Source organism: Ambystoma mexicanum, chromosome 14, assembly GCF_040938575.1.
Source record: "Ambystoma mexicanum isolate Mex_15411 chromosome 14, UKY_AmexF1_1, whole genome shotgun sequence".
NCBI classification, from domain to species: Eukaryota; Metazoa; Chordata; class Amphibia; order Caudata; family Ambystomatidae; genus Ambystoma; species Ambystoma mexicanum.
In genome coordinates, this window is record NC_090940.1 from 364,744,756 (window position 1) to 364,763,988 (window position 19,233).

The window sequence follows — 19,233 nt, forward strand, 5'->3', positions numbered from 1 at the left end:
GTGGGGGGAACAACAGACACGGGGCATGAGTGGGGAGTGGGGGGCAACAGGAGAGAGACACGTGGGGGTGGGGGGAACAGGAGACAGACACGGGACATTCGTGGGGGTGGGGGGAACAACAGAGACAGACACGGGGCATGAGCGGGGGGTGGGGGCAACAGGAGACAGACATGGGGCATGAGCGGGGGGCAACAGGAGACAGACACGGGGCATGAGCAGGGGATGGGGGCAACATGAGACAGACACGGAGCATGAGCGCGGGGTGGGGGGAACAGGAGACAGACACAGGGTATGAGCAGGGGTTGGAGAGAACAGGAGACAGACATGGGGCATGAGCGGGGGTGTGAGGGGCAACGAGATAGAGACACGGGGCATGAGCGGGTGGGGGGAACGGAGACAGACACGGGGCATGAGCGGGTGGGGGGAACAGGAGACAGACACAGGGCATGAGTGGGTGGGGGAACAGGAGACAGACACGGGGCATTAGCAGAGGGAGGGGGGCAACAGGAGAGAGACACAGGGCATGTGCGGGTGGGGGGAACAGGAGACAGACACAGGGCATGAGCAGGGGGGCAACAAGAGAGAGACACGGGGCATGAGCGAGTGGGGGGAACAGGAGACAGACACGGGGCATGAGCAGGGGGTGGGGGGTACAGGAGACAGACACACGGGGCATGAGCCGGGAGTGGGGGGCAACAGGAGAGAGATGCATGGGGGGCAACAGGAGACAGACAAGGGGCATGAGCGGGGGTGGGGAAACAACAGAGACAGACACGGGGCATGAACGGGTGGTGGGGGGCAACAGGAGACAGACACGGGGCACGAGCAGGGTGTGGGGGGCAACAGGAGACAGACACGGGGTATGAGTGGGGGGTGGGGGCAACAGGAGACAGACACGGGGCATGAACAGGGGGTTTGGGGCAACAGGAGACAGACAAGGGGCATGAGCGGGGGGTGGGGGGAACAGGAGACAGACACGGGGCATGAACGGGGGTGGGGGGCAAGAGGAGAGAGACACGTGGGGGGCAACAGGAGACAGACACGGGGCATGAGCGGGGGTGGGGGAAACAACAGAGACAGACACGGGGCATGAGCGGGTGGTGGGGGGCAACAGGAGACAGACACGGGGCACGAGCAGGGTGTGGGGGGGCAACAGGAGACAGACACGGGGCATGAGCGGGGGGTGGGGGGAACAGGAGACAGACACGGGGCATGAACGGGGGTGGGGGGCAACAGGAGACAGACACGGGGCATGAGCGGGGTGTGGGGAGAACAGGAGACAGACACGGGGCATGAGCGGGGGTGGGGGGCAACAAGAGAGAGACATGGGGCATGAACGGGTGGGGGAACAGGAGACAGACACAGGGCATGAGCGGGTGGGGGAACTGGAGACGGACACAGGGCATGAGCAGGGGTGGTGGGCAACAGGAGAGAGGCACAGGGCATGAGCGGGTGGGGGGAACAGGAGACAGACAAGGGGCATGAGCGGGGGGGCAACAGGAGAGAGACACAGGGCATGAGCGGGTAGGGGGAACATGAGACAGACACGGGGCATGAGCAGGGGGTGGGGGAGTACAGGAGACAGACACGGGGCATGAGTGGGGAGTGGGGGGCAACAGGAGAGAGACACGTGGGGGTGGGGGGAACAGGAGACAGACACGGAACATGAGCGGGGGTGGGGGGAACAACAGAGACAGACACGGGGCATGAGCGGGGGTGGGGGGCAACAGGAGACAGACACGGGGCATGAGCGGGGTTGGGGGACAACAAGAGACAGACACGGGGCATGAGCGGGGGTGGGGGGCAACAGGAGACAGACACAGGGCATGAGCGGGGGGTGGGGGAACAGGAGACAGACACAGGGCATGAGCGGGGGGTGAGGAGAACAGGAGACAGACACAGGGCATGAGCGGAGGGACACAGGAGACAGACACGGGGCATGAGCGGGGGTGGGAGGCAACAGGAGAGAGGCACGGGGCATGAGCGGGTGGGGGGAACAGGAGACAGAGACGGGGCATGAGCGGGGGGGCAACAGGAGAGAGACACAGGGCATGAGCGGGTGGGGGAACAGGAGACGGACACGGGGCATGAGCAGGGGGTGGTGGGTAACAGGAGAGAGGCACGGGGCATGAGCGGGTGGGGGAACAGGAGACAGACACAGGGCATGAGCGGGGGGGCAACAGGAGAGAGACACGGGGCATGAGCGGGTAGGGGGAACATGAGACATACACGGGGCATGAGCGGGGGGTGGGGGAGTACAGCAGACAGACACGGGGCATGAGTGGGGAGTGGGAGGCAACAGGGGAGAGACACGTGGGGGTGGGGGGAGCAGGAGACAGACACGGGACATGAGCGGGGGTGGGGGGAACAACAGAGACAGACACGGGGCATGAGCGGGGCGTGGGGGGCAACAGGAGACAGACACGGGGCATGAGCGGGGGGGTGGGGGACAACAGGAGACAGACACAGGTCATGAGCGGGGGGTGGGGGGAACAGGAGACAGACACAGGGCATGAGCGGGGGGTGAGGAGAACAGGAGACAGACACAGGGCATGAGCGGAGGGACACAGGAGACAGACACGGGGCATGAGCGGGGGTGGGGGGCAACAGGAGAGACACGGGGCATGAGCGGGGGGTGGGGGGAACAGGAGACAGACACGGGGCATGAGCAGGGGGTGGGGAACAGGAGACAGACACGGGGCATGAGCGGGCGTGGGGGGAACAACAGACACAGGGCTTGAGTGGGGGATGGGGAGAGCATGAGACAGACACAGGGCATGAGCGGTGGGTTGGGGGACAACAAGAGACAGACACGGGGCATGAGCGGGGGGTGGGGGGCAACAGGAGACAGACACAGGGCATGAGCGGGGGGTGGGGGAACAGGAGACAGACACAGGGCATGAGCGGGGGGTGAGGAGAACAGGAGACAGACACAGGGCATGAGCGGAGGGACACAGGAGACAGACACGGGGCATGAGCGGGGGTTGGGGGGCAACAGGAGAGAGGCACGGGGCATGAGCGGGTGGGGGGAACAGGAGACAGACACGGGGCATGAGCGGGGGGGCAACAGGAGAGAGACACGGGGCATGAGCGGGTGGGGGAACAGGAGACGGACACGGGGCATGAGCAGGGGGTGGTGGGTAACAGGAGAGAGGCACGGGGCATGAGCGGGTGGGGGGAACAGGAGACAGACACGGGGCATGACCGGGGGGGCAACAGGAGAGAGACACGGGGCATGAGCGGGTAGGGGGAACATGAGACAGACACGGGGCATGAGCGGGGGGTGGGGGAGTACAGCAGACAGACACGGGGCATGAGTGGGGAGTGGGAGGCAACAGGGAGAGACACGTGGGGGTGGGGGGAGCAGGAGACAGACACGGGACATGAGCGGGAGTGGGGGGAACAACAGAGACAGACACAGGGCATGAGCGGGGGGTGGGGGGGCAACAGGAGACAGACACGGGGCATGAGCGGGGGGTGGGGGGCAACAGGAGACAGACACAAGTCATGAGCGGGGGGTGGGGGGAACAGGAGACAGACACAGGGCATGAGCGGGGGGTGAGGAGAACAGGAGACAGACACAGGGCATGAGCGGAGGGACACAGGAGACAGACACGGGGCATGAGCGGGGGTGGGGGGCAACAGGAGAGACACGGGGCATGAGCGGGGGGTGGGGGGAACAGGAGACAGACACGGGGCATGAGCAGGGGGTGGGGAACAGGAGACAGACACGGGGCATGAGCGGGGCGTGGGGGGAACAACAGACACAGGGCTTGAGTGGGGGGTGGGGAGAGCAGGAGACAGACACAGGGCATGAGCGGGGGGGTGGGGGGCAACAGGAGACAGACACAGGGCATGAGCGGGGGTTTTGAGGAACAGGAGACAGACACGGGGCCTGAGCGGGGGGTGGGGAGATCAGGAGATAGACACGGGGCATGAGAAAGACACGGGGCATGAGCGGGTGGGGGAACAGGAGACAGACATGGGGCATGAGCGGGGGGTGGGGGCAACAGGAGAGACACGGGGCATGAGCAGGGGGTGGGGGGAACAGAAGACAGACACGCGCATGAGCGGGGGGTGGGGAGAACAGGAGACAGACACAGGGCATGAGCGGGGGGTGGGGGCAACAGGAGACAGACACGGGGCATGAGCGGGGGGTGGGGGGAAGAGGAGACAGATACGGGGCATGAGCGGGGGGTGGCGGGCAACAAGAAAGGGACACGGGGCATGAGCAGGTGGGGGGAACAGGAGACAGATACAGGGCATGAGCGTGTGGGGGAACAGGAGACAGACACGGAGCATTAGCGGGGGGTGGGGGCAACAGGAGAGACACAGGGCATGAGCGGGGGGTGAGGGGTACAGGAAACAGACACGGGGCATGAGCGGGGGGTGGGGGAACAACAGACACGGGGCATGAGTGGGGGTGGGGGGCAACAGGAGACAGACACGGGGCATGAGCGGGGGGTGGGAGGAACAGGAGACAGACACAGGGTATGAGCGGGGGTGGGGAGAACAGGAGACAGACATGGGGCATGAGCGGGGGGGTGGGGGGCAACAAGAGAGAGACACGGGGCATGAGCGGGTGGGGGAACAGGAGACAGACATGGGGCATGAGCGGGTGGGGGGAACAGGAGACAGACACGGGGCATGAGCGGGTGGGGGGAACAGGAGACAGACACAGGGCATGAGCTGGTGGGGGGAACAGGAGACAGACACGGGGCATGAGCAGGGGGTGGGGCAAAAGGAGAGAGACACAGAGCTTGAACTAGTGGGGGGAACAGTAGACAGACACGGGGCATGAGCAGGGGGCAACAGGAGAGAGACACGGGGCATGAGCGGGTGGGGGGAACAGAAGACAGACATGGGGCATGAACGGGTGGGGGGAACAGGAGACGGACACAGGGCATGAGCGGGTGGGGGAACAGGAGACGGACACGGGGCATGAGCAGGGGGTGGTGGGTAACAGGAGAGAGGCACAGGGCATGAGCGGGTGCAGGGAACAGGAGACAGACACGGGGCATGAGCCGGGGGGCAACAGGAGAGAGACACGGGGCATGAGCGGGTAGGGGGAACATGAGACAGACACGGGGCATGAGCGGGGAGTTGGGGAGTACAGGAGACAGACACGGGGCATGAGTGGGGAGTGGGGGGGCAACAGGAGAAAGACACGTGGGGGTGGGGGGAACAGGAGACAGACACGGGACATGAGCGGGGGTAGGGAGAACAACAGAGACAGACATGGGGCATGAGCGGGGGGTGGGGGGCAACAGGAGAGAGGCACGGGGCATGAGCGGGTGGGGGGAACAGGAGACAGACATGGGGCATGAGCGGGGGGGGCAACAGGAGAGAGACACGGGGCATGAGCGGGTAGGGGGAACATGAGACAGACACGGGGCATGAGCGGGGGTGGGGGAGTACAGGAGACAGACACGGGGCATGAGTGGGGAGTGGGGGGCAACAGGGGAGAGACACGTGGGGGGAGCAGGAGACAGACACGGGACATGAGCGGGGGTGGGGGGAACAACAGAGACAGACACGGGGCATGCGCGGGGGGTGGGGGCAACAGGAGACAGACACGGGGCATGAGCGGGGTTGGGGGACAACAAGAGACAGACACAGGGCATGAGCGGGGGGTGGGGGGCAACAGGAGACAGACACAGTGCATGAGCGGGGGGTGGGGGGAACAGGAGACAGACACAGGGCATGAGCGGGGGGTGAGGAGAACAGGAGACAGACACAGGGCATGAGCGGAGGGACACAGGAGACAGACACGGGGCATGAGCGGGGGTGGGGGGCAACAGGAGAGAGGCACGGGGCATGAGCGGGTGGGGGGAACAGGAGACAGACACGGGGCATGAGCGGGGGGCAACAGGAGAGAGACACGGGGCATGAGCGGGTGGGGAACAGGAGACGGACACGGGGCATGAGCAGGGGGTGGTGGGTAACAGGAGAGAGGCACGGGCATGAGCGGGTGGGGGGAACAGGAGACAGACACGGGGCATGAGCAGGGGGGCAACAGGAGAGAGACACGGGGCATGAGCGGGTAGGGGGAACATGAGACAGACACGGGGCATGAGCGGGGGGTGGGGGAGTACAGGAGACAGACACGGGGCATGAGTGGGGAGTGGGAGGCAACAGGGGAGAGACACGTGGGGGTGGGGGGAGCAGGAGACAGACACTGGACATGAGCGGGGGTGGGGGGAACAACAGAGACAAACACGGGCATGAGCGGGGGGTGGGGGGCAACAGGAGACAGACACGGGGCATGAGCGGGGGGTGGGGGGCAACAGGAGACAGACACAGGGCATGAGCGGGGGGTGGGGGAACAGGAGACAGACACAGGGCATGAGCGGGGGGTGAGGAGAACAGGAGACAGACACAGGGCATGAGCGGAGGGACACAGGAGACAGACACGGGGCATGAGCGGGGGTGGGGGGCAACAGGAGAGACACGGGGCATGAGCGGGGGGTGGGGGGAACAGGAGACAGACACGGGGCATGAGCAGGGGGTGGGGAACAGGAGACAGACACGGGGCATGAGCGGGGCGTGGGGGGAACAACAGACACAGGGCTTGAGTGGGGGGTGGGGAGAGCAGGAGACAGACACAGGGCATGAGCGGGGGGGTGGGGGGCAACAGGAGACAGACACAGGGCATGAGCGGGGGTTTTGAGGAACAGGAGACAGACACGGGGCATGAGCGGGGGGTGGGGAGATCAGGAGACAGACACGGGGCATGAGAAAGACATGGGGCATGAGCGGGTGGGGGAACAGGAGACAGACATGGGGCATGAGCGGGGGTGGGGCAACAGGAGAGACACGGGGGTGGGGGGAACAGGAGACAGACACGCGCATGAGCGGGGGGTGGGGAGAACAGGAGACAGACACGGGCATGAGCGGGGGGTGGGGGGCAACAGGAGACAGACACGGGGCATGAGCAGGGTGTGGGGAGAACAGGAGACAGACACGGGGCATGAGCGGGGGTGGGGGGCAACAAGAGAGAGACATGGGGCATGAACGGGTGGGGGGAACAGGAGACAGACACAGGGCATGAGCGGGTGGGGGGAACAGGAGACGGACACTGGGCATGAGCAGGGGGTGGTGGGCAACAGGAGAGAGGCACAGGGCATGAGTGGGTGGGGGGAACAGGAGACAGACACGGGGCATGAGCGGGGGGGCAACAGGAGAGAGACACAGGGCATGAGCGGGTAGGGGGAACATGAGACAGACACGGGGCATGAGCGGGGGGTGGGGGAGTACAGGAGACAGACACGGGGCATGAGTGGGGGGCAACAGGAGAGAGACACGTGGGGGTGGGGGGAACAGGGAGACAGACACGGGACATGAGCGGGGGTGGGGGGAACAACAGAGACGGACACGGGCATGAGCGGGGGGTGGGGGGCAACAGGAGACAGCCACGGGGCATGAGCGGGGTTGGGGGACAACAAGAGACAGACACAGGGCATGAGCGGGGGGTGGGGGGCAACAGGAGACAGACACAGTGCATGAGCGGGGGGTGGGGGGAACAGGAGACAGACACAGGGCATGAGCGGGGGGTGAGGAGAACAGGAGACAGACACAGGGCATGAGCGGAGGGACACAGGAGACAGACACGGGGCATGAGCGGGGGTGGGGGGCAACAGGAGAGAGGCACGGGGCATGAGCGGGTGGGGGGAACAGGAGACAGACACGGGGCATGAGCGGGGGGCAACAGGAGAGAGACACGGGGCATGAGCGGGTGGGGGAACAGGAGACGGACACGGGGCATGAGCAGGGGGTGGTGGGTAACAGGAGAGAGGCACGGGGCATGAGCGGGTGGGGGGAACAGGAGACAGACACGGGGCATGAGCGGGGGGGCAACAGGAGAGAGACACGGGGCATGAGCGGGTAGGGGGAACATGAGACAGACACGGGGCATGAGCGGGGGGTGGGGGAGTACAGGAGACAGACACGGGGCATGAGTGGGGAGTGGGAGGCAACAGGGGAGAGACACGTGGGGGTGGGGGGAGCAGGAGACAGACACTGGACATGAGCGGGGGTGGGGGGAACAACAGAGACAAACACGGGCATGAGCGGGGGGTGGGGGGCAACAGGAGACAGACACGGGGCATGAGCGGGGGGTGGGGGGCAACAGGAGACAGACACAGGGCATGAGCGGGGGGTGGGGGGAACAGGAGACAGACACAGGGCATGAGCGGGGGGTGAGGAGAACAGGAGACAGACACAGGGCATGAGCGGAGGGACACAGGAGACAGACACGGGGCATGAGCGGGGGTGGGGGGCAACAGGAGAGACACGGGGCATGAGCGGGGGGTGGGGGGAACAGGAGACAGACACGGGGCATGAGCAGGGGGTGGGGAACAGGAGACAGACACGGGGCATGAGCGGGGGGTGGGGGGAACAACAGACACAGGGCTTGAGTGGGGGGTGGGGAGAGCAGGAGACAGACACAGGGCATGAGCGGGGGGGTGGGGGGCAACAGGAGACAGACAGAGGGCATGAACGGGGGTTTTGAGGAACAGGAGACAGACACGGGCCATGAGCGGGGGGTGGGGAGATCAGGAGACAGACACGGGGCATGAGAAAGACACGGGGCATGAGCGGGTGGGGGAACAGGAGACAGACATGGGGCATGAGCGGGGGTGGGGCAACAGGAGAGACACGGGGGGTGGGGGGAACAGGAGACAGACATGCGCATGAGCGGGGGGTGGGGAGAACAGGAGACAGACACGGGGCATGAGCGGGGGGTGGGGGACACAGGAGACAGACACGGGGCATGAGCGGGGGGTGGGTGGAAGAGGAGACAGATACAGGGCATGAGCGGGGGGTGGGGGGCAACAAGAAAGGGACACGGGGCATGAGCAGGTGGGGGGAACAGGAGACAGATACAGGGCATGAGCGTGTGGGGGAACAGGAGACAGACACGGAGCATTAGCGGGGGGTGGGGGGCAACAGGAGAGACATGGGGCATGAGCGTGTGGGGGGAACAGGAGATAGACACGGGGCATGAGCGGGGGGGTGGGGGGCAACAGGAGAGACACAGGGCTTGAGCGGGGGGTGGGGGGTACAGGAGACAGACACGGGCATGAGCGGGGGGTGGGGGAACAACAGACACGGGGCATGAGTGGGGGGTGGGGAGAACAAGAGACAGAAACGGGGCATGAGCGGGGTTGTGGGGGGCAACAGGAGACAGACACGGGGCATGAGCGGGGGGTGGGAGGAACAGGAGACAGACACAGGGTATGAGCGGGGGTGGGGAGAACAGGAGACAGACATGGGGCATGAGCAGGGGGGTGGGGGGCAACAAGAGAGAGACACGGGGCATGAGCGGGTGGGGGAACAGGAGACAGACACGGGGCATGAGCGGGTGGGGGGAACAGGAGACAGACACGGGGCATGAGCGGGTGGGGGAACAGGAGACAGACACAGGGCATGAGCTGGTGGGGGGAACAGGAGACAGACACGGGGCATGAGCAGGGGGTGGGGGCAAAAGGAGAGAGACATGGAGCTTGAACTAGTGGGGGGAACAGAAGACAGACACGGGGCATGAGCAGGGGGGCAACAGGAGAGAGACACGGGGCATGAGCGGGTGGGGGGAACAGAAGACAGACATGGGGCATGAACGGGTGGGGGGAACAGGAGACGGACACAGGGCATGAGCAGGTGGGGGGAACAGGAGACGGACACGGGGCATGAGCAGGGGGTGGTGGGTAACAGGAGAGAGGCACAGGGCATGAGCGGGTGCAGGGAACAGGAGACAGACACGGGGCATGAGCGGGGGGGCAACAGGAGAGAGACACGGGGCATGAGCGGGTAGGGGGAACATGAGACAGACACGGGGCATGAGCGGGGGGTGGGGGAGTACAGGAGACAGACACGGGGCATGAGTGGGGAGTGGGGGGCAACAGGAGAAAGACACGTGGGGGTGGGGGGAACATGAGACAGACACGGGGCATGAGCGGGGGGTGGGGGAGTACAGGAGACAGACACGGGGCATGAGTGGGGAGTGGGGGGCAACAGGGGAGAGACACGTGGGGGGAGCAGGAGACAGACACGGGACATGAGCGGGGGTGGGGGAACAACAGAGACAGACACGGGGCATGCGCGGGGGTGGGGGGCAACAGGAGACAGACACGGGGCATGAGCGGGGTTGGGGGACAACAAGAGACAGACACAGGGCATGAGCGGGGGTGGGGGGAACAGGAGACAGACACAGTGCATGAGCGGGGGGTGGGGGGAACAGGAGACAGACACAGGGCATGAGCGGGGGGTGAGGAGAACAGGAGACAGACACAGGGCATGAGCGGAGGGACACAGGAGACAGACACGGGGCATGAGCGGGGGTGGGGGGCAACAGGAGAGACACGGGGCATGAGCGGGGGGTGGCGGGAACAGGAGACAGACACGGGGCATGAGCAGGGGGTGGGGAACAGGAGACAGACACGGGGCATGAGCGGGGCGTGGGGGGAACAACAGACACAGGGCTTGAGTGGGGGGTGGGGAGAGCAGGAGGCAGACACAGGGCATGAGCGGGGGGGTGGGGGGCAACAGGAGACAGACACAGGGCATGAGTGGGGGTTTTGAGGAACAGGAGACAGACACGGGGCATGAGCGGGGGGTGGGGAGATCAGGAGACAGACACGGGGCATGAGAAAGACACGGGGCATGAGCGGGTGGGGGAACAGGAGACAGACATGGGGCATGAGCGGGGGGTGGGGGGCAACAGGAGAGAAACGGGGCATGAGCGGGGGGTGGGGGGAACAGGAGACAGACACAGGGCATGAGCGGAGGGACACAGGAGACAGACACGGGGCATGAGCGGGGGTGGGGGGCAACAGGAGAGACACGGGGCATGAGCGGGGGGTGGCGGGAACAGGAGACAGACACGGGGCATGAGCAGGGGGTGGGGAACAGGAGACAGACACGGGGCATGAGCGGGGCGTGGGGGGAACAACAGACACAGGGCTTGAGTGGGGGGTGGGGAGAGCAGGAGGCAGACACAGGGCATGAGCGGGGGGGTGGGGGGCAACAGGAGACAGACACAGGGCATGAGTGGGGGTTTTGAGGAACAGGAGACAGACACGGGGCATGAGCGGGGGGTGGGGAGATCAGGAGACAGACACGGGGCATGAGAAAGACACGGGGCATGAGCGGGTGGGGGAACAGGAGACAGACATGGGGCATGAGCGGGGGGTGGGGGGCAACAGGAGAGAAACGGGGCATGAGCGGGGGGTGGGGGGAACAGGAGACAGACACGCGCATGAGCGGGGGCTGGGGAGAACAGGAGACAGACACGGGGCATGAGCGGGGAGTGGGGGCAATAGGAGACAGACACGGGGCATGAGCGGGGGGTGGGGGGAAGAGGAGACAGATACGGGGCATGAGCGGGGGGTGGGGGGCAACAAGAAAGGGACACGGGGCATGAGCAGGTGGGGGGAACAGGAGACAGATACAGGGCATGAGTGTGTGGGGGAACAGGAGACAGACACGGAGCATTAGCGGGGGGTGGGGGGCAACAGGAGAGACACGGGGCATGAGCGTGTGGGGGGAACAGGAGATAGACACGGGGCATGAGCAGGGGGGTGGGGGGCAACAGGAGAGACAGGGCATGAGCGGGGGGTGGGGGTACAGGAGACAGACACGGGGCATGAGCGGGGGGTGGGGGAACAACAGACACGGGGCATGAGTGGGGGGTGGGGAGAACAAGAGACAGAAACGGGGCATGAGCGGGGGTGTGGGGGGCAACAGGAGACAGACACGGGGCATGAGCAGGGGGGCAACAGGAGAGAGACACGGGGCATGAGCGGGTGGGGGGAACAGAAGACAGACATGGGGCATGAACGGGTGGGGGGAACAGGAGACAGACACGGGGCATGAGCAGGGGGTGGGAGGAACAGGAGACAGACACAGGGTATGAGCGGGGGTGAGGAGAACAGGAGACAGACATGGGGCATGAGCGGGGGGGTGGGGGGCAACAAGAGAGAGACACGGGGCATGAGCGGGTGGGGGGAACAGGAGACAGACACGGGGCATGAGCGGGTGGGGGGAACAGGAGACAGACACGGGGCATGAGCGGGTGGGGGGAACAGGAGACAGACACAGGGCATGAGCTGGTGGGGGGAACAGGAGACAGACACGGGGCATGAGCACGGGGTGGGGGCAAAAGGAGAGAGACACAGAGCTTGAACTAGTGGGGGGAACAGTAGACAGACACGGGGCATGAGCAGGGGGGCAACAGGAGAGAGACACGGGGCATGAGCGGGTGGGGGAACAGAAGACAGACATGGGGCATGAACGGGTGGGGGGAACAGGAGACAGACACAGGGCATGAGCGGGTGAGGGGAACAGGAGACGGACACGGGGCATGAGCAGGGGGTGGTGGGCAACAGGAGAGAGGCACAGGGCATGAGCGGGTGCAGGGAACAGGAGAAAGACATGGGGCATGAGCGGGGGCAACAGGAGAGAGACACGGGGCATGAGCGGGTAGGGGGAACATGAGACAGACACGGGGCATGAGCGGGGGTTGGGGGGAGTACAGGAGACAGACACGGGGCATAAGTAGGGAGTGGGGAGCAACAGGAGAAAGACACGTGGGGGTGGGGGGAACAGGAGACAGACACGGGACATGAGCGGGGGTGGGGGGAACAACAGAGACAGACATGGGGCATGAGCGGGGGTGGGGGGCAACAGGAGACAGACACGGGGCATGAGCGGGGTTGGGGGACAACAAGAGACAGACACGGGGCATGAGCGGGGGGTGGGGGGCAACAGGGGACAGACACAGGGCATGAGCGGGGGGTGGGGGGAACAGGAGACAGACACAGGGCATGAGCGGGGGGTGAGGAGAACAGGAGACAGACACAGGGCATGAGCGGAGGGACACAGGAGACAGACACGGGGCATGAGCGGGGGTGGGGGGCAACAGGAGAGAGGCACGGGGCATGAGCGGGTGGGGGGAACAGGAGACAGACACGGGGCATGAGCGGGGGGGCAACAGGAGAGAGACACGGGGCATGAGCGGGTGGGGGGAACAGGAGACGGACACGGGGCATGAGCAGGGGGTGGTGGGCAACAGGAGAGATGCACGGGGCATGAGCGGGTGGGGGGAACAGGAGACAGACACGGGGCATGAGCGGGGGTGGGGGGAAGAGGAGACAGACACGGGGCATGAGCGGGGGATGGGGGGCAACAGAAGAGACACAGGGCATGAGCGGGGGGTGGGGGGCAACAAGAGAGAGACACGGGGCATGAGTGGGTGGGGGGAACAGGAGACAGACACGGGGCATGAGCGTGTGGGGGAACAGGAGACAGACACGGGACATGAGCGGGGTGGTGGGGGGTAACAGAAGAGACACAGGGCATGAGCGGGGGGTGGGGGGAACAGGAGACAGACACGGGGCATGAGTGTGTGGGGGGAACAGGAGACAGACACGGGGCATGAGCGGGAGATGGGGGCAACAGAAGAGACACAGGGCATGAGCGGGGGGTGGGGGGTACAGGAGACAGACACAGGGCATGAGCGGGGGGTGGTGGAACAACAGACACGGGGCATGAGTGGGGGGTAGGGAGAACAGGAGACAGAAACGGGGCATGAGCAGGGGTGTGGGGGGCAACAGGATGCAGACACGGGGCTTGAGCGGGGGGTGGGAAGAACAGGAGACGGACACAGGGTATGAGCGGGGGGTGGGGAGAACAGGAGACAGACACGGGGCATGAGCAGGTGTGGGGGCAACAGGAGACAGACACGGGGCATGAGTGGGTGGGGGGAACAGGAGACAGACACGGGGCATGAGCGTGTGGGGGAACAGGAGACAGACACGGGGCATGAGCGGGGTGGTGGGGGGTAACAGAAGAGACACAGGGCATGAGCGGGGGGTGGGGGGAACAGGAGACAGACACGGGGCATGAGTGTGTGGGGGAACAGGAGACAGACACAGGGCATGAGCGGGGGATGGGGGGCAACAGAAGAGACACAGGGCATGAGCGGGGGGTGGGGGGTACAGGAGACAGACACAGGGCATGAGCGGGGGTGGTGGAACAACAGACACGGGGCATGAGTGGGGGGTAGGGAGAACAGGAGACAGATACGGGGCATGAGCAGGGGTGTGGGGGGCAACAGGATACAGACACGGGGCTTGAGCGGGGGGTGGGAAGAACAGGAGACAGGCACAGGGTATGAGCGGGGGGTGGGGAGAACAGGAGACAGACACGGGGCATGAGCAGGTGTGGGGGTAACAGGAGACAGACACGGGGCATGAGCGGGGGTGGGGGGCAACAGGAGACAGACACGGGGCATGAGTGGGAGGTGGGGGGAACAGGAGACAGACACGGGGCATGAGCGGGGGGTGGGGGGCAACAGGAAACAGACACGGGGCCTGAGCGGAGGGCGGGGGGCAACAGGAGACAGACACGGGGCATGAGCTGGGGATGGGGGGCAACAGGAGAGACACGGGGCATGAGCACGGGGTGGGGGGAACAGGAGACAGCCACGGGGCATGAGCGGGGGGGTGGGGAGTACAGGAGACAGACAAAGGGCATGAGCGGGGGCGTGGGGGGCTACAGGAGACATACTCAGGGCATGAGCGGGGGGTGGGAGGAACAGAAGACAGACACGGGGCATGGGGGGGTGGGGAGAGCAGGAGAGAAACACGGGGCATGAGCGGGTGGGGAAACAGGAGACAGACACGGGGCATGAGCAGGGGGTGGGGGGCAACAGGAGAGATACGGGGCATGAGCGGGGGGTGGGGGGAACAGGAGACAGACACCCGCATGAGCGGGGGAGGGGAGAACAGGAGACAGACATGGAGCATGAGCAGGGGGTGGGGGCAACAAGAGACAGACACGGGGCATGAGCGGGGGTGGGGGGAAGACGAGACAGATACGGGGCATGAGCGGGGGGGTGGGGGGCAACAAGAGAGAGACACGGGGCATGAGCGGGTGGGGGGAACCGGAGACAGACACGGGGCATGAGCGTGTGGGGGAACAGGAGACAGACACGGGGCATGAGCGGGGTGGTGGGGGGTAACTGAAGAGACACAGGGCATGAGCGGGGGGTCCGGGGAACAGGAGACAGACACGGACATGAGTGTGTGGGGGGAACAGGAGACAGACACGGGGCATCAGCGGGGGATGGGGGCAACAGAAGAGACACAGGGCATGAGCGGGGGGTGGGGGGTACAGGAGACAGACACAGGGCATGAGCGGGGAGTGGGGGAACAACAGACACGGGGCATGAGTGGGGGGTAGGGAGAACAGGAGACAGAAACGGGGCATGAGCAGGGGTGTGGGGGGCAACAGGATACAGACACAGGGCTTGAGCGGGGGGTGGGGAGAACAGGAGACAGACATGGGGCATGAGCAGGGGTGTGGGGGGCAACAAGAGAGAGACACGGGGCATGAGCAGGTGGGGGGAACAGGAGACAGACACGGGGCATGAGCGGGTGGGGGGAACAGGAGACAGACACAGGGCATGAGCTGGTGGGGGAACAGGAGACAGACATGGGGCATGAGCAGGGGGTGGGGGCAAAAGGAGAGAGGCACAGAGCTTGAGCGGGTGGGGGGAACAGGAGACAGACACGGGGCATGAGCAGGGGGGCAACAGGAGAGAGACACAGGGCATGAGCGGGTGGGGGGAACAGGAGACGGACATGGGGCATGAGCAGTGGGTGGTGGGCAACAGGAGCGAGACACGGGGCATGAGCGTGTTGGGGGAACAAGAGACAGACATGGGGCATGAGCGACGGGCAACAGGAGAGAGACACGGGGCATGAGCGGGTGGGGGAACACGAGACAGACACGGGGCATGAGCAGGGGTGGGGGGATACAGGAGACAGACACGGGGCATGAGTGGGGAGTGGGGGGCAACAGGAGAGAGACGCTTGGGGGTGGGGGGAACAGGAGACAGACACGGGACATTCGTGGGGGTGGGGGGAACAACAGAGACAGACACGGGGCATGAGCGGGGGATGGGGGCAACAGGAGACAGACATGGGGCATGAGCGGGGGGCAACAGGAGACAGACACGGGGCATGAGCAGGGGATGGGGGCAACAGGAGACAGACACGGAGCATGAGCGCGGGGTGGGGGGAACAGTAGACAGACACGGGGCATGAGCGGGGGTGGGGGGAACAACAGACACGGGGCATGAGTGGGGGGTGGGGAGAACAGGAGACAGAAACGGGGCATGAGCGGGGGGGTGGGGGGCAACAAGAGACAGACACGGGCATGAGCGGGGGGTGGGGAGAACAGGAGACAGACATGGGGCATGAGCAGGGGTGTGGGGGGCAACAAGAGAGAGACACGGGGCATGAGCAGGTGGGGGGAACAGGAGAGAGACACGGGGCATGAGCGGGTGGGGGGAACAGGAGACAGACACAGGGCATGAGCTGGTGGGGGAACAGGAGACAGACATGGGGCATGAGCAGGGGGTGGGGGCAAAAGGAGAGAGGCACAGAGCTTGAGCGGGTGGGGGGAACAGGAGACAGACACGGGGCATGAGCAGGGGGGCAACAGGAGAGAGACACGGGGCATGAGCGGGTGGGGGGAACAGGAGACGGACATGGGGCATGAGCAGGGGGTGGTGGGCAACAGGAGCGAGACATGGGGCATGAGCGTGTTGGGGGAACATGAGACAGACACAGGGCATGAGCGGCGGGCAACAGGAGAGAGACACGGGGCATGAGCGGGTGGGGGAACACGAGACAGACACGGGGCATGAGCAGGGGTGGGGGGGTACAGGAGACAGACACGGGGCATGAGTGGGGAGTGGGGGGCAACAGGAGAGAGACGCGTGGGGGTGGGGGGAACAGGAGACAGACACGGGACATTCGTGGGGGTGGGGGGAACAACAGAGACAGACACGGGGCATGAGCGGGGGTGGGGGCAACAGGAGACAGACATGGGGCATGAGCGGGGGGCAACAGGAGACAGACACGGGGCATGAGCAGGGGATGGGGGCAACATGAGACAGACACGGAGCATGAGCGCGGGGTGGGGGGAACAGGAGACAGACACGGGGCATGAGCGGGGGTGGGGGGAACAACAGACACGGGGCATGAGTGGGGAGTGGGGGGCAACAGGAGAGAGACGCGTGGGGGTGGGGGGAACAGGAGACAGACACGGGACATTCGTGGGGGTGGGGGGAACAACAGAGACAGACACGGGGCATGAGCGGGGGGTGGGGGCAACAGGAGACAGACATGGGGCATGAGCGGGGGGCAACAGGAGACAGACACGGGGCATGAGCAGGGGATGGGGGCAACATGAGACAGACACGGAGCATGAGCGCGGGGTGGGGGGAACAGGAGACAGACACAGGGTATGAGCAGGGGTTGGAGAGAACAGGAGACAGACATGGGGCATGAGCGGGGGTGTGAGGGGCAACGAGATAGAGACACGGGGCATGAGCGGGTGGGGGGAACGGAGACAGACACGGGGCATGAGCGGGTGGGGGGAACAGGAGACAGACACAGGGCATGAGTGGGTGGGGGAACAGGAGACAGACACGGGGCATTAGCAGGGGGAGGGGGGCAACAGGAGAGAGACACAGGGCATGTGCGGGTGGGGGGAACAGGAGACAGACACAGGGCATGAGCAGGGGGGCAACAAGAGAGAGACACGGGGCATGAGCGAGTGGGGGGAACAGGAGACAGACACGGGGCATGAGCAGGGGGTGGGGGGTACAGGAGACAGACACACGGGGCATGAGCCGGGAGTGGGGGGCAACAGGAGAGAGATGCATGGGGGGCAACAGGAGACAGACAAGGGGCATGAGCGGGGGTGGGGGAAACAACAGAGACAGACACGGGGCATGAACGGGTGGTGGGGGGCAACAGGAGACAGACACGGGGCACGAGCAGGGTGTGGGGGGCAACAGGAGACAGACACGGGGTATGAGTGGGGGGTGGGGGCAACAGGAGACAGACACGGGGCATGAACAGGGGGTTTGGGGCAACAGGAGACAGACAAGGGGCATGAGCGGGGGGTGGGGGGAACAGGAGACAGACACGGGGCATGAACGGGGGTGGGGGGCAAGAGGAGAGAGACGCGTGGGGGGCAACAGGAGACAGACACGGGGCATGAGCGGGGGTGGGGGAAACAACAGAGACAGACACGGGGCATGAGCGGGTGGTGGGGGGCAACAGGAGACAGACACGGGGCACGAGCAGGGTGTGGGGGGGCAACAGGAGACAGACACGGGGCATGAGCGGGGGGTGGGGGGAACAGGAGACAGACACGGGGCATGAACGGGGGTGGGGGGCAACAGGAGACAGACACGGGGCATGAGCGGGGTGTGGGGAGAACAGGAGACAGACACGGGGCATGAGCGGGGGTGGGGGGCAACAAGAGAGAGACATGGGGCATGAACGGGTGGGGGAACAGGAGACAGACACAGGGCATGAGCGGGTGGGGGAACTGGAGACGGACACAGGGCATGAGCAGGGGGTGGTGGGCAACAGGAGAGAGGCACAGGGCATGAGCGGGTGGGGGGAACAGGAGACAGACAAGGGGCATGAGCGGGGGGGCAACAGGAGAGAGACACAGGGCATGAGCGGGTAGGGGGAACATGAGACAGACACGGGGCATGAGCAGGGGGTGGGGGAGTACAGGAGACAGACACGGGGCATGAGTGGGGAGTGGGGGGCAACAGGAGAGAGACACGTGGGGGTGGGGGGAACAGGAGACAGACACGGAACATGAGCGGGGGTGGGGGGAACAACAGAGACAGACACGGGGCATGAGCGGGGGTGGGGGGCAACAGGAGACAGACACGGGGCATGAGCGGGGTTGGGGGACAACAAGAGACAGACACGGGGCATGAGCGGGGGGTGGGAGGCAACAGGAGACAGACACAGGGCATGAGCGGGGGGTGGGGGGAACAGGAGACAGACACAGGGCATGAGCGGGGGGTGAGGAGAACAGGAGACAGACACAGGGCATGAGCGGAGGGACACAGGAGACAGACACGGGGCATGAGCGGGGGTGGGAGGCAACAGGAGAGAGGCACGGGGCATGAGCGGGTGGGGGGAACAGGAGACAGAGACGGGGCATGAGCGGGGGGGCAACAGGAGAGAGACACAGGGCATGAGCGGGTGGGGGAACAGGAGACGGACACGGGGCATGAGCAGGGGGTGGTGGGTAACAGGAGAGAGGCACGGGGCATGAGCGGGTGGGGGGAACAGGAGACAGACACAGGGCATGAGCGGGGGGGCAACAGGAGAGAGACACGGGGCATGA